Source organism: Pelobates fuscus, chromosome 2, assembly GCF_036172605.1.
Source record: "Pelobates fuscus isolate aPelFus1 chromosome 2, aPelFus1.pri, whole genome shotgun sequence".
Taxonomy (NCBI): Eukaryota; Metazoa; Chordata; class Amphibia; order Anura; family Pelobatidae; genus Pelobates; species Pelobates fuscus.
The window spans coordinates 91,090,475-91,106,712 of record NC_086318.1 but is presented as its reverse complement, the minus strand read 5'-3'; positions in this window follow the sequence as shown (position 1 = coordinate 91,106,712).

Below are 16,238 nucleotides of genomic sequence, written 5' to 3'. Positions count from 1 at the left end.
ACAAACATAAATATTTACTATAATTTTCCTTTGTGTTTTGCCCTTCAAAACTCAGGATAGGTTACTTTATAGCCAGTATCAACTTTAAAGGGACCTATGGGCACCCAGACCTCTTCATCTCATTGAAATGGTCTGGATGCACTGTCCCTGTCCCCTTAACCCTGCAATGTTTACATTGCAGTGCTAAGACTAGACTACCACTAGAGGAGCTTCTGCTGTTTCGTGGAGCTTCTGCTGTTTGTCGTCCAGCATCTTCAAATCCCCAATAGGAAAGCACTGATTCAATTCTTTCCAATGGGGAAGACGCAATGCAGCGCTTGCCACGCATGCGCATTATGACCCATCTCGTGATGATGTTTAAAAAGGCTGAGAAAGACTCAGAGTTAAGGGACCAAGGCAAACAAATAAGGTGAGTGTTAAAAGGGCTTTTCTTAACTCTTCAATTGTTACAGCAGTAGGAAAGGTGGGGGCAGAGGGACACTCTAGTGTTCGGAATACAGCTTTGTGTCTGAATTTGTTTCCTATTATCATTATTCGTAAACTTTATTGTCTTTAATGGTCTCAGTCCAATACTGAAAAAGACGTCCTGTAATCAATGTGGCAAGACTTAAAGGATCACTTTAGTGTCAGGAAAACAAAGCGGTTTTCCTGACACTATAGTGCCCTCAGGGTCCCCCTCCCGTGGCGCTGAAGGGGTTAAAACTCCTACAGCAGCTTACCTTAATCCAGCGCCGGGCTTCCTCGGCACTGGTGACCTCTCCTCCCCCGCCAACGTCAGCTCCCCCGTCCGACGTCAGCGGAGCCGAATGCGCATGTGCGGCAAGTGCCGCGCGCGCATTCAAAGTGTCCATAGGAACGCATTTCTCAATGCTTTCCTATGTACGCTCTGCGCGATGAAGGCATAATATGCCTCCAGCATCGCAGATGCGCCTCTAGTGGCTGTCCGGAAGACAGCCACTAGAGACTGGATTAACCCCAAATGTAAACATAGCAGTTTCTCTGAAACGGCTATGTTTGCATCTGAAGGGTTAAAACCTGAGGGACCTGGCACCCAGACCACTTCATTGAGTTGAAGTGGTCTGGGTGACTATAGTGTCCCTTTAAATAAAACCATCCTAGGAAATTGCATTGGGTCTCATGCCGTATATGCTCCCAGTAGTAAGATAATATATTTGTTATGCCCAACACCGTAACTCAACTTCCTTAGCTCGTTATTTCATTCGAGGAAGCATCCTTTATTGCCTTATTATTATTATTATAACATTTTAATAAATTAATGTGTCTTTTTAATACAAAAATATTAAATAAACCAAATTACTTCTTAACACTAGAATGTCCCTTTAAGCCATTTTATGACCCTTTAATTTATTTAAGGATGTGCAATTATGGTATTTAGATAACTACATTGCTGAACTCACTGGTACTGAAGGATTATACACCTTCCCAAAGACATATTAATTAAATTTTGATTACATGTTATTGGTAAATATAACATGCAATCAAGATCACTGTATGACATTTTTAGTGATTTTATTAATTTTCACTTGATGTTTTAGTAAGTTTTACAATAAACCAAGAACAAAAGCATATGAACATAAACCTGTGTTGTTGTTTTTTTGGTGTTGTTTTTTTTTAATTGTATAAAATTACCGTAGTTGTAAAAATGAACCCTTCTTTAAAAATCTTTATACTGGCGTTTTTCCATCATTGTTTTCACTCTAGCTTAAAGTTTCTTTTTATTTGTCTAATCTTGTTAACACACCATTACTTTGTTTGGCATGTTGCTTGTATTTGCTATTGTTCTATGTTGTTATCATTAAAGGACACTCTGTGCAAGGGATCTCGGAGTGCCACTCCCCATTTATTTGTGAAACACAGCAAAAAAACACTTTTAGATAATATGAAGTTTTTCTTTCTTATTGTTACAAAGCCTCTTGACCAGCAATGAAAGTCACTCATTAAGAATATTTGCACCGTAAAGCAACAAGAAACTGTTTGTTACGGTGTTTAAAATGCCCCTTTAGCAACAATTACAAGTTCAAATTTACTCTGCCATTTGGGAATCTGAGACTAGAATGTGTATATTTGTATTGTATTACTTCTGAAACATGCCTATTTGTATATAACATATATTGGTCTAATTTGTGACCCTTCAATGATAAATTAAAGTGACACTTAACATTTTTTTTTTTTTTTTTTAACATTTGCTCCCCTTATGAAGTTACAAGTAAGACAGGTTAGTTTATCCATGTAATCCCTAGAGCGGACCCTAACTAGCAGAGATGGATTAAGATCCCACAGGCCTCCAGACAGATTATGAGTTTGTGCCCACTGTCAATCTTTTTAAGGACAGTGAATGGTATTATCATGGCTAATGGCAATGATTGGCTGGCCTGCTACAACAACAGGCTCAGACTCCCACAATCTTGGTACTCACTGACAAGCATGCCATCAACCCATTTGTTTAAATCTGCTCCAGCCACTGCAGCCGGGTAGCCTAGGCCCAGTTCTAATCCCTGGGCCCTAGACTGCCACCCTGGGGTCACATTATGGTTAATCCAGCTAGGCTAACTAGGTTCCTTTGTATAAAAATAGAAAACACAGATTGGGGAAATAAATATAGTTTATTTCCCCCAAAATGCTTCATTCTACCTATAAGTACCTGTTTTGTTATTTTTATACGGTCGTATAAAAGTTAGATCTTAACTTGGAAACTGTGCTGTATCCAAACATTGGAATTACAACTGGGAATAGCAAGTCCCAATTCATTGCTCTCACCCTATATCTGTAACATCTACTACTGAGGATCTCTAATTACAGTAGCAGTGATAACAAAACACAGTTCCTAACAGACTTAGCTTGTGACTAGAGTTGATGACTGGTGAGGGCAGGGGTAGGCAACCTTCGGCCTTCCAGATGTTGTGGACTAAATCTTCTCTGATACTTTGCCAGCATTGCAGGCCTCTCAATAGTCCCAATTTCAGCTGGACATTCACTTTTTTTTTTTAGGTCCTTTCCCACCATAGTCCCATGGTGCCCCGCAATTTAGGACACCAGGGAACTGTCCCCAACAATCATAGCGTGAACACATGGCTTGTGCTATGATCAGAGCACTGAAACAATGCTCCCTGCAGGGTCAGGCCTCAGTGGGCCGACTAAAATGATGAACAGGTAGCTTGGTGTATGTTGTCATGTGGACGGACACACTCCCTTTCTAGGTGGTCCACCCCTTTTTTGTGCATGTCTGCCCGCTTTTGGGCAGTCAGTGATGCAATCACATCATTTGCACTCACCCTTTACCCACCTGCCACTGTTGTCCCGACTCTGGGACTGCCAGTGGTGGGAGGTATGGCAATGTGGCTGTAAGAGCATTATGGGAGATGTAGTTCATAACATGGAGTGCTAAAGGTTGCCTACCCCTGGGCTGGTGGCTGCACTGGTCGTTAATTCAATTATGAAGCCAATAAGCAACAGTATGGGGTTATTCACTAACCTTTGATCTTTTAGAAAATCTAAGTGCATTTTGAATTTTAAGCCAACATAATGAAAATGAAAACAGGACAAGTGGCCCATCTATTCGACTGCAAGTATAACAAAGAGTTTAGTGTCATGCTAGCTTTATCAGGTTTTTCCTTTGCAGTACTGTACTACTGATTTGCTCGTAGAACAGCATTACTTGATTCTCTTTTTCTGACTTTATTATGTAATATACAGTATAATGGTGGGAAGCAATTCGAAGATTGCCTGAAGAGTTTGAATGGGCTTTAACATGTTTTTCTTTTTTTTTTTTTTTTTTTAAAGATTTATTTCTACATTTGTATTCCTTTCGACCAATAAAAAGAGCTGTTTGGAAAAGACTTGTTTTTTATCTTTCAAAATAAACCCTAGATGTCCATACATAAACATGCATAACTGTTGTTTACATGCATGTTACAAACAATTGCACCTTCTTAGCAATGCGTGTAAGCTTGGCAGATCTACTAAAAGGTGTGAGAATGTTTGACAGAAGAAATGTTTGGATTGTTCTTGAACTCAGCTCCTGGTACGATAAACATGTTTTTTTTTTTTCTGCATTGTCCAAACATGTGGGAGCTGCCTTTGTTTTCCTGATCACCTCAGCAGGAGCCAAACACTCAAAGGTGCAGGCTTCAAGGAGATTGAGAAGCTCTATAGGCACCCAGATTACATCTCTGTCCCGTTGAAAACACTGTTCTGCAGGGACTCACTGTTTACAATGCATGCTTTAAACGTCTCGAGTGGCTGTCAATCTGGGTTTTTTGCCTTCTTTTGGATCAACCACAAAAACAGATGTGAGGAAGGCTTTTCAGCTATGTAACTATGTTATAGACTGGAGTTATTTTCTTGCTGCTTAAGACGTGTTATTCACACATAACATTTCAAAATACTTCACTTTTAATGGCCTTTTACCCCCAAAAAGTTATTTTCATAACTTTGAATAAAAGGTAAATCTTAACACGAATTCTCAATATGCAAGTTAAAATAGTCTTTATGCATCATGCCGATTATAAATACAAACACATATTCACTTTCTTTGTATGTACACATGCTCTTAACTAGTGGAATTCACACCTGGTCTTTGAAATACAAGTCATCAAGCAGAATCCAAGTCTCTGTCCTTTGACCAAAATGCCCCAGACTCCTTTACATAGAACATTTTGATATCTGGGACAGGGGTGGGCAATCTGTGGCCCTCCAGATGTTTGGGACTACATGTCCCTTGACAGAGGCGGCTCTAGACTTTATGAGGCCTTAGGCGTAACTCAAACATGAGGCCCCACTAACAAAAAAGTGTCACATATACACATTGATGCACAGTTTACCTGTGTATGTGCCTGAGAGTGTGTCTGACGGAGTATCCTTGTGTGTGAATGTATGTCTCTGTGAGCATGTTTGCATTTTTGTCTGAGACCCTATGTGTATGGGGTAGCTGCTTGAAGTGTGTTGTGTGTATAGGAGGGTGATGGTGAGAAGGAGAGGCGGGTGATGGTGAGAGGGGGTGATGGTGACAGGAAGGTGATGGTGTGGGGGGTGATTGTAATGTGAGAGGGGTGATGGTGATGTGAGAAGGAGGGGGGGTGATGTGAGAAGGAGGGGTGGGTGATGTGAGAAGGAGGGGTGGGTGATGTGAGAAGGAGGGGGGTGATGTGAGAAGGAGGGGGGGTGATGTGAGAAGGAGGGGGGTGATGTGAGAAGGAGGGGGGGTGATGTCAGAAGGAGGGGGTGATGTCAGAAGGAGGGGGGGTGATGTCAGAAGGAGGGGGTGATGTCAGAAGGAGGGGGTTGATGTCAGAAGGAGGGGGGGTGATGTGAGAAGGAGGGGGGGTGATGTGAGAAGGAGGGGGTGATGTGAGAGGGAGGGGTGATGTGAGAGGGAGGGGGGTGATGTGAGAGGGAGGGGGGGTGATGTGAGAGGGAGGGGGGGTGATGTGAGAGGGAGGGGGGGTGATGTGAGAAGGAGGGGGGGTGATGTGAGAAGGAGGGGGGGGTGATGTGAGAAGGAGGGGGGGTGATGTGAGAAGGAGGGGGGTGATGTGAGAAGGAGGGGGGGTGATGTCAGAAGGAGGGGGGTGATGTCAGAAGGAGGGGGGGTGATGTGAGAAGGAGGGGGGGTGATGTGAGAAGGAGGGGGGGTGATGTGAGAAGGAGGGGGGGTGATGTGAGAAGGAGGGGGGTGATGTGAGAAGGAGGGGGGGTGATGTGAGAAGGAGGGGGGGTGATGTGAGAAGGGGGGGGTGATGTGAGAAGGAGGGGGGGTGATGTGAGAAGGAGGGGGGGTGATGTGAGAAGGAGGGGGGGTGATGTGAGAAGGAGGGGGGGTGATGTGAGAAGGGGGGGGTGATGTGAGAAGGAGGGGGGTGATGTGAGAAGGAGGGAGGGGGGTGATGTGATGTGAGAGGGAGGGAGGGGGTGATGTGAGAGGGAGGGAGGGGGGTGATGTGAGAGGGAGGGGAGTGATGTGAGAGGGAGGGGGTGATGTGAGAGGGAGGGGAGTGATGTGAGAGGGAGGGGGGTGATGTGAGAGGGAGGGGGTGATGTGAGAGGGAGGGGGTGATGTGAGAGGGAGGGGGTGATGTGAGAGGGAGGGGGTGTTGTGAGGGAGGGGGTGATGTGAGAGGGAGGGGGGTTGATGCTGAGGGTGGTGGGGGATGGTGAGGCTGAGGGTGGTGGGGGATGGTGGTGCCTGATGCTGAGGGTGGTGTGGGGGGCAGTGAGGCTGAGGGTGGTGTGGGGGGCAGTGAGGCTGAGGGTGGTGTGGGGGGCAGTGAGGCTGAGGGTGGTGTGGGGGGGTAGTAAGGCTGAGGGTGGTGTGGGGGGTAGTGAGGCTGAGGGTGGTAGTGAGGCTGAGGGTGGTGTGGGGGGTAGTGAGGCTGAGGGTGGTAGTGAGGCTGAGGGTGGTGGGGTAGTGAGGCTGAGGGTGGTTGGGGGTTGTGATGCTGAGGGTGGTGTGGGCGGTAGTGAGGCTGAGGGTGGTGTGGGCGGTAGTGAGGTTGAGGGTGGTGGGGGGGTAGTGAGGCTGAGGGTGGTTGGGGTGGTGATGCTGAGGTTGGTGTGGGGGGTAGTGAGGCTGAGGGGGGTGGTTGGGGGTGGTGATGCTGGGGGTGGTGTGGGGGTAGTGAGGCTAAGGGTGGTGGGGGGTGAGGCTGAGGGTGGTGGGGGGTGAGGCTGAGGGTGGTGGGGGGGTAGTGAGGCTGAGGGTGGTGGGGGGGTAGTGAGGCTGAGGGTGGTGGGGGGGTAGTGAGGCTGAGGGTGGTGGGGGGGTAGTGAGGCTGAGGGTGGTTGGGGTGGTGATGCTGAGGGTGGTGTGGGGGGTAGTGAGGCTGAGGGGGGTGGTTGGGGGTGGTGATGCTGTGGGTGGTGTGGGGGTAGTGAGGCTAAGGGTGGTGGGGGGTGAGGCTAAGGGTGGTGGGGGGTGAGGCTGAGGGTGGTGGGGGGTGAGGCTGAGGGTGGTTTGGGGGGTAGTGAGGCTGAGGGTGGTGTGGGGGGTAGTGAGGCTGAGGTTGGTGTGGGGGGTAGTGAGGCTGAGGGTGGTGTGAGGGATAGTGAGGCTGAGGGTGGTGGGGGGGTAGTGAGGCTAAGGGTGGTGGGGGGTGAGGCTGAGGGTGGTGGGGGGTGAGGCTGAGGGTGGTTTGGGGGTGGTGGGGGGTGAGGCTGAGGGTGGTTTGGGGGGTGGTGGGGGGTGAGGCTGAGGGTGGTTTGGGGGGTGGTGGGGGGTGAGGCTGAGGGTGGTTTGGGGGGTGAGGCTGAGTGTGGTTTGGGGGGTAGTGAGGCTGAGGGTGGTGTGGGGGGTAGTGAGGCTGAGGGTGGTGGGGTTAGTGAGGCTGAGGGTGGTGGGGGTAGTGAGGCTGAGGGTGGTGGGTAGTGAGGCTGACGGGTAGTGAGGCTGAGGCTGGTGGGGTTAGTAAGGCTGAGGGTGGTGGGGGTAGTGAGGCTGAGGGTGGTGGGGGTAGTGAGGCTGAGGGTGGTTGGGGGTTGTGATGCTGAGGGTGGTGTGGGGGGTAGTGAGGCTGAGGTTGGTGTGGGGGTAGTGAGGCTGGTGTGAGGGATAGTGAGGCTGAGGGTGGTGGGGGGGTAGTGAGGCTGAGGGTGGTAGGGGGAATGAGGCTGAGGGTGGGGGGTAGTGAGGCTGAGGCTGGTGGGGTTAGTGAGGCTGAGGGTGGTGGGGGTAGTGAGGCTGAGGGTGGTGGGGTTAGTGAGGCTGAGGGTGGTGGGGTTAGTGAGGCTGAGGGTGGTGGGGTATTGAGGCTGAGGGTGGTGGGGGTAGTGAGGCTGAGGGTGGTGGGGGTAGTGAGGCTGAGGGTGGGGGGATGGTGAGGCTGAGGGTGGGGGTAGTGAGGCTGAGGCTGGTGGGGTTAGTAAGGCTGAGGGTGGTGGGGGTAGTGAGGCTGAGGGTGGTGGGGGTAGTGAGACTGAGGGTGGTGGGGGTAGTGAGACTGAGGGTGGTGGGAGGGTGAGGCTGAGGGTGGTGGGGGTAGTGAGGCTGAGGGTGGGGGGTAGTGAGGCTGAGGGGTAGTGAGGCTGAGGGGTAGTGAGGGTGGTGTGGGTGGTGAGGCTGAGGGTAAGGCTGAGGGGGGTGAGAGCCTACCTTTCCTGGTGGTCACCCTTCCCTGGTGGTCCAGTGTGGGCTCCCTGGTGGTCTGGTGGCCATTGCTGCCTTCCGGTCTGCAGCTCCACAGAGCTGCAGACCATGTAATCTCGCGAGATGTCAGAGCGTTGCCGTGGTAACCCGCGGCAACGCTCTGATTGGCCGGTTCTCGCGAGACACATGGTCTGCAGCTCTGCTGACTGCGGAGCTGCAGACCGGTGTCTGCGGTGGCCGGGCAGCCAGGAGGGGCCTCGCACCCGGCGGCATACCGGGCAACCCGCCGGGCCCCCTCCTGGTGTCAGGTCCTCGGTCACTGACCGAGGACCTGACACACTCTGCCAACAGGCGGTTTAGGCGGCCGCGAGGCCCCAGCCAGCGCGAGGCCTTAGGCGGCCGCCTAAACCGCCTAATTAGAGGGCCGCCTCTGTCCCTTGATGCTTTGCTAGTATTATGGCCCTATGAGCATTATGGGAGGTGTAGTCCAAAACATCTGGAGGGCCGCAGATTGCCCACTCCTGATCTGGGACATCACACATGAATAAACCCTAAAATGTAAAACTGGGCAGCCCTCAAATGTCTCCATATATTTTAATTTACTTTTTCGGGGTTATTTCCAGGTAAAACATCTGTTCAGACACAGTCCAAGAATGTCTTAGTCACGGGTGTTATTTTGGCAGTTCTTTGATTCAAATACAGGAAAATACATTAAAAAATATTTTATTAGTTTATGTACATTTTATATCGTTTTGGAACAATTATCACAGTGTAGGCATGATGAAAATTGATTGTTGAATAATGTATTAGTTCACAAATAGAAGAATTATAATACTGGGGGGTCCGGAAACTTTTCGAAAATCATCTTTTCAGCCAAAAAAGATCAAGACATAGTTCCTACAAGTATTTTTCTGTTTCACCTGACTGCTGCTTTAGTGAATCATCCCAGGGGTTTGATCACAGGTTACTTAAAAGGTTATTCCAGGCGTTATGATCAATTATTTGATTTTAAGTGGTCATGGTGGCTGAAGTCTGTGTTTGGAGCATTTTGCTATAAAAAGTGTACATACAGAGTTTAACTCCTCCACGGACGGAGTTGTAGCTCCTTCTCTGGCGGCTTCATTGGGGTATCATCAGTCAGGCTGGATAATGTCAATTCTGTGCAAATTTCATTGCACTGAATGTCATTCATTGGCTGACTCTCTCAGCCAATGAATGTCAACAGTAGAAGCTGGACTACCTGGGAGCATCGGTACCCGGTAAGGAGGCTAAATGGTTTGCCGCCTTACTGGGGAACCAGGCCAGGATACTCCTGGTATCAAATCACTACACAGGGCTGTAGTGGTCATGATGATTAAAAGGGACACTATAAACAACTTTAGCTTAATAAGCAGTTATAGTGTATCGATCATGCACCTGCAGTCTCACTGCTCAATTATCTGCAATTTAAGAGTTAAATCACTTTTGGTTCTGTTTATGCAGCCCTAGCCACACCTCCCCTGACTATGACGCACACAGCTTGCATGAAAACAGAATGGTTTCACTTTCATTTAGATGTAATTTTCTTACATCTGTAAGTAACTACTCTGTAAATTGAACTGTAAATTTTACTTTAAGTACATACAGGAGGCTTCTGCAGGGTCTAGCAAGCTATTAACAAAGTGGGAGATAAGAAATTCTAAATTAAACAGAATTTACAATATAGGAAGTATAAACATTAGATGACTCTTTACAGAAAGTGTTTAGGGGGCTGTGCAAGTCACATGGAGGTGTGCCTAGGGCTGCATAAACCAAAGGATTTAACTCCTAAATGGCAGTAAATTTGAGCAGTTTTATACACTAAAACTGCTATATTAAGCTAAAATTGTTTTGGTGACTATAGTGTCTCTTTAAGTAACCAGTTAACCAAACTTTTAGTTACTTAACCTTTTTTTTATTGCAAACAGCAAGGCTATATTTAAAGGGGTACTACAGGCTGCTACTCGATTGTTGTATGCATAATGTTCAATATTTATGAAATTCTCATTTTGATTGCATTTAATGAAAACTTTATTATTATTTTTATAGTTTTTATTATTCGCTTTAGCGCCAACAATCAATAAAATGGGGATATCTATTAAGAAGTAATTGACATACAAAATAATGGAGAGACAAGAGGTCTATGATATCATAGTCAAAGGATATCATAAGATAACGAAGGGAATATTTTGTCTGAAGTCTAGTATGAATTTTGCTTAAAAAGCAGAGCTTCCATAATCAAGATTTTTCCAGTCCCAGTTGAACTACAACTCACAGAAACATTTGTTGTGCTTCCTGATAATACAGACAGCTACATTATTGGAGAAACACTGCAGGATGGGAGAGACAGAAATTGAACTTTTATAGTATGTAAAAACTGCAATTCCAGCAAGGGTTACCCTAACCAAAAATAGTGTTATATCTTAATGCCATGCCTAGATAGGCCAAATGGCAAAATAATGGTCAGTTAATAAGCCAGGGTCATTAAATATAGAAATCATACAATTGATAATCCAGTCCAAATCAATGGGAACCAGGTATTCAGTCATGTGAGCAGTTTATATAGCTAGTATTGCCTATTAATTAGTTTACGTCATTCCTGCACACACATAATGTACGTGTATATTGATGTCTGGCTAACATTGTGTAGCCTGCATCAGAATTATGACACAGGTATTTTGAAATAATAAAGCCGGTAAGGAAGTGTCCCACATCAGAATTGACGCCAAATTGATGCAGAGTAAGGAGAATGGTGTAGGACAGGTGCTGTTACAAGGGCTCCTTACAGTATATCCTCCTATGCTTACTAGGCCACCAAGGCATTCTCCAAATCTCCTTTCACAAAAATGCATAGACTCTCTCCACTGAGTACCTCATACTCAGGGCCAGTGCAAGGATTTCTGCCGCCCTAGGCAAAGATCCATTTTGTTGCCCCTTCATGTCACTCACTTACTGACAGACACACACGCTGACACACATACACTCACTCACTGACATACAAACACACACCGAAACTTACTGACAGACATACACTCATTCACTGACACACACTCACTGACACACAGAAACTCACTGACTCACACAGACACACACACACTCACTCAGACACTCACTGACAGACGTACACTCATTCACTGACAGACACACACAAACACACTCACTGACAGACATACACTCAATGACAGACACACATTCACTGACATACACTCACTCACTGACAGACACACACACAGACACTCACTGACAGGGCTTATTTTCGGGGGGATGTCTTATTTTCAGGGAAATACGGTATTAATTTTTTTCATTTTGCAAAAAGTGCAGATTTCAATAGAAATAGACACTTTTATAAATTAACCTGGTTACATCCCCTATGACTTTCAAGCAGGCAACAGGTATTGTTACTTCCTGGTATGGTTCACTCAGTGGAGCTAAACGCAAGAGGCAGCAATTGTCCAGATCACCTGCCTTGAAAATACTTCTCATTGGGCTGCATTGGGAAGTCTGTGATTGGACAGTCACAGAGAATCTGGGCGGGCAAAGAAGAGGAGCAAAGGCTTCAGACAAGAGAATACATTTTTGCGAGCTGTTTTTAGATATAATCCCAATGAAAAAAATGTATATTTAAATTCATGCACATTTTTATTTGGGGTACATCTACTAAACAGTGATTTTAATTTATTCTGTATTTGGATAGTGGACTGTTCCTTTAACATGAAGTTGTTGATTGGCTTTATCGTGGTGTGTGTTAGCCTTGAAGTGCTCTGCAATTCATATATTCAGACTAGTATATAAACATGATGCAGTAGGAATTGCGCAATTTATTAGAAGCTAATCTCTGCCATCTGACGCCAAAGGCAATGAAAATGGAAACAAACACCTTAAAGACACTGAAACTGTTCCAATAATCTCTTATATTATCTTCAATGACTAATATTTATTTCAGAACTTTAGCCTCTTCTGTGATGTGTTGTATGCGGTAGTTCATTTTGTTTCCCTGTGCCTCTCAGCAGTTCATCAATTTTCACCCTGGAATGTCAAAAGCTTCAGGGCTGAAACTAACTGATTCTGTGTTCAATACATTGTGTCGCTTATCAACACCATTATCATTGTTTCTGTACCCCAAAGCTACTTTGCAAAATAGGAATAGATAGATGAATAGTTATATCTGATGTGTAATTATGCTTTGATTCTAAATAAAACGTAAAAAAATTAAATATTGCTTTACTTCTTTATTTTACATTTTTGGTTACACTTAACCAAAATGCTTGATTTTATTTTTAAATATATACATAGCAGGATATCAAGCACTTTAAAAATTTGAGATAACAATGAAAATTATACATATCATTTATTTTTTTAGAAATGTGGATTTTTTATGAAAAGATTTTCTCTTTTGATGAAAATGTAAAAGAATATTTAAGAAACTATAAATCTGAAAACATCCATCTGTTCAAACTGATGTTTGTTCAGTTTTAGTGAATATCAAAAAACTGTAATTGCAGTTGGATTTATATGGAGATATCATCAGTCTGTCTAGAATAAATGTACATTTTTATTGGATAAGATGGATTCAGGGAGAAACAGGGAGGATCATTCTTCACTTGAATTAGGAAGCTGCGCAGAAATGCTTAACGTGTGCGACTTATGAGGATGTATGGTGTCAGGACGAGAATGATATTGCTATGGATTATAGAAAAAAACCTATCTCTATAGAACATACCGTAGTGGTCAGCATTTACCCATGAAAGAAACCTGACCACAGGCCAAGTAGTGAGATTTGAAACTTCTGTGCAAAATAAGTTACTGTTTAATAAATGCTTTTAACTCATTTATATCTCTCCATGATTCTCTATATCTGAGCACTGTGTTAAGGAGGAGGATCATTGAAAATCCCACAGCAGATGGTGGAACACACATTTTAACTGAAAAATATCACTTCTGTTTAAAGGATTCTCAAACCACGTCAGTCCTAACACTCATCGAAGCAAAAAAAAAAAACCCACTATTTAAAAAAAAAAAAAAAAAAAAAAAAAAAATATATATATATATATATATAGATATAGATATAACTATGTATAGAAACACATATAGACTGTGTGTGTCTGTGTGACTGAATGCATGTGCAGTGTGTGTACCTGTCATTCTTTATGCAAAGTGACCAATACCTCCAATTTCTCCCATCCCTGTCTCTGCCTCCGATTGCTGTGTTAAAGGAACACTCCAGGCACCCAGACCACTGCTGCCCATTGGAGTGGTCTGGGTGCCAACTCCCACCATCCTTAACCCTGCAAGTGTAATTATTGCATTATTTATAAGTCTATCAGACAGCCACTAGAGGGACTTCCGTGTTCTTAGAACATGAAAAGTGTTTTAAACGACGCTAGACATCCTCACGCTATGTATGAGGACCTCCAGGGTCACCGGAATTCCCAAAGGAAAGCATTGAATAATACTTTCCTATGGGAAGGTCTAATGCACGCACACGGCCATGGCCGCACATGCGCATTAGGTCTCCCCTGCCGGCTGACGTCAGCAGGGAAGGAGCGTGGGCAGAGCCTGACCCAGCGCCGAGGGACATCGGCGCTGGATTCAGGTAAGTCACTGAAGGGGTTTTAACCCCTTCAGCAACATGGGATAGGGAGTGTAAGGGAGAGGGGCACTGCATGGTCCTGCAGTGCCAGAAAAACGGATATGTTTTCTTGGCACTGGAGAGTCCCTTTAAGTCTGAAGAGGTGTGTCCATATTGAGACCTAGGGAATTTGGAACAGTGTGGCACAGTGTATTACTTCCTGAAAGAAGCACTGCCATCAGGGAACAGCATTGCAATGAAGGGGTGTACGTAGTCTGCAATCCCTAGAGAGGTGTCAAAGTAACATCCACATGAATGCCAGGACGCAAGGTTTCCCAGCAGAACATTGCCGGGAGCATACCACTGCCTCTGCCAGCCTGCTTTCGTCCCATAGATCCTCCTGCTGCCATTTCTTCCCAAGGTAAATAATGCACACGCACCCGGCCATCCACCTGATCTAAAAGAAAACGTGATTCATCAGATCATGCAACCTTCTTCCATTGATCTGACACTCATGACCCCACTGAAGGCACTCATTATCCTTCATTGCTCCACTTTTGGTAGTTACTAACCACTGCATACTGGGAACACCTAACAAGACTTGCCATTTTGGAGATGCTCTGACCCAGTCATCTAGCCAACATTTTTTAGCCCTTGTCAAAGTCACTCCGATCTTTTTGCATGCCCATTTTTCCTGCTTCCAACACAATTCAAGAACTGAGTGTTCACTTGCTGCCTAATATATCCCACCCCTTGACAGGTGCCAATGTAACGATATAATCAATGTTATTTACTTGACCAGTGTAAAGTGCTTCAGCAAGCTGAAGTGCTTTAGGGGTCTGTAGTGTCTCTTTAATTCGTTAACAATGGCTTTGGTTAGCCCCAATGTCTGCAAGCTGGCACCAGATTCCTCTGCCCCTGCACGTTCTCTAAATATGAGGTTTCAATCATTAAGCTCCGGACTGGGCACCTGCCTAGCTGAGCGGTGGACAGCCGTGCTTTACCCTCTATCCCTTGTGTTGTGGAGTTGGGGGTAATCATTTAATATAGGTGGTACTTGGTGTATGGTCCCCTCTTGTGTCCCCCCGCGACTACCAGCATGTGAGGGGCTTACTCCAGCAAGAGGGCAGCATGCTAGGATGGGTCATTTAGATTTTAAAGTCAAAAAAGCAAAGGTATTTTTAACCCCTCACATACTTGGAATGGATGAGTGGCTTCAGGAAGGGAGTGTGGGGTGTGCTGCATCAGATCCCCCCTCCATATTAAATCATTACTCATAGAGCTTTGAAATGTGTGCCCTTTACACTGGTATATTATGTATTTTTGTATCTTTTTTTTTTTATTATATATTTGTAATCTCTGGATTGTTTGATTTTTTTCTATACGCACAGAGGGACAGCAGAGGACCCTTGATATATATATATATATAAGATTGCTGAGGTACTTTCTCTGGTTGTCTGTGCCAGGAAATTGTATTTTCACCCCACTTCATGCTATAAAGACTGTATTCTTGAATCATATCTACAAAGAGTCTTTTGAAGTTCAAATAAGGACGACGAATACACCCTTTCCTCCTGTTCAACCTGATCATGACCCATATATCACCATCATATCAAAAGAGGGGAAATGTTTTAGTTCTCCTTCCCCAGCAAATATAAAAGTATTTCATTTTACAATGTCAGAAAGGTTAAAAAATAGAATTTTATTTTCAATAATTATACTTCCATATCTCTACATGAGAGTACAGTAATGCATGCCTGGTCTTACTCTGGTGTGAAGCTATTACACTTGTCAGCTATGCTTATTCGCAAGATATACTTACCGGTTCATCACATCTACCATTACGGCCCACTGCCATATCCAGGCCCTGACGACAATTTTGACCGTAAGAGTAAGAAACAAAGAAGTTGGTTTCCTAAGGAGATAAGAGAGGAATCAGTGCTGTTTTTGTAAGATGGAGATGACACATTATATAATAACTCGGGTTACAAAAAAGCCACATGCGCTTTGACTTATCCTATCACCCTAACTCTGTTAAACTGACATAATTATTTAATTGTGCCGTTCAGGTAAAATAAGGAGATAAAATTAAGTGTGACTCACTGCAAGCAATGACTCTCTCTCAAGTGACATTGTCAGCGTCCGCAGGTCTTTTATAATGGGAAGTTTCAGTCAAGGCAGCACTCCACCTGTATATAAACCCTAACATGTAAAATGACACACGTTAAAACAAGCCTTCTCTGACTTGTCTGTACACAGGGCCCTTTCAGCGGTAAACATGTTGAAACACAGGACTCAAATAATACGTTTAACGTCTACTCCATTAATAATGTGCATCAGGGCCTGGAAGATTGTATTTATTTATACTCTGTATTTTCTGTTTGGCAAGTTTTATACACTTGCTTTGTACTTTTCTGTGTGGTCTACGTAGAAAGGAGTTAATATAAGATTAGACCATGATTAGAATGTGCATGCCTCACTTTACAGAAGTCTGAAGGAGACTATTCCGTTGGCACACAATCCAGACTTCCTAGCAGGGATGGATGTTAGATT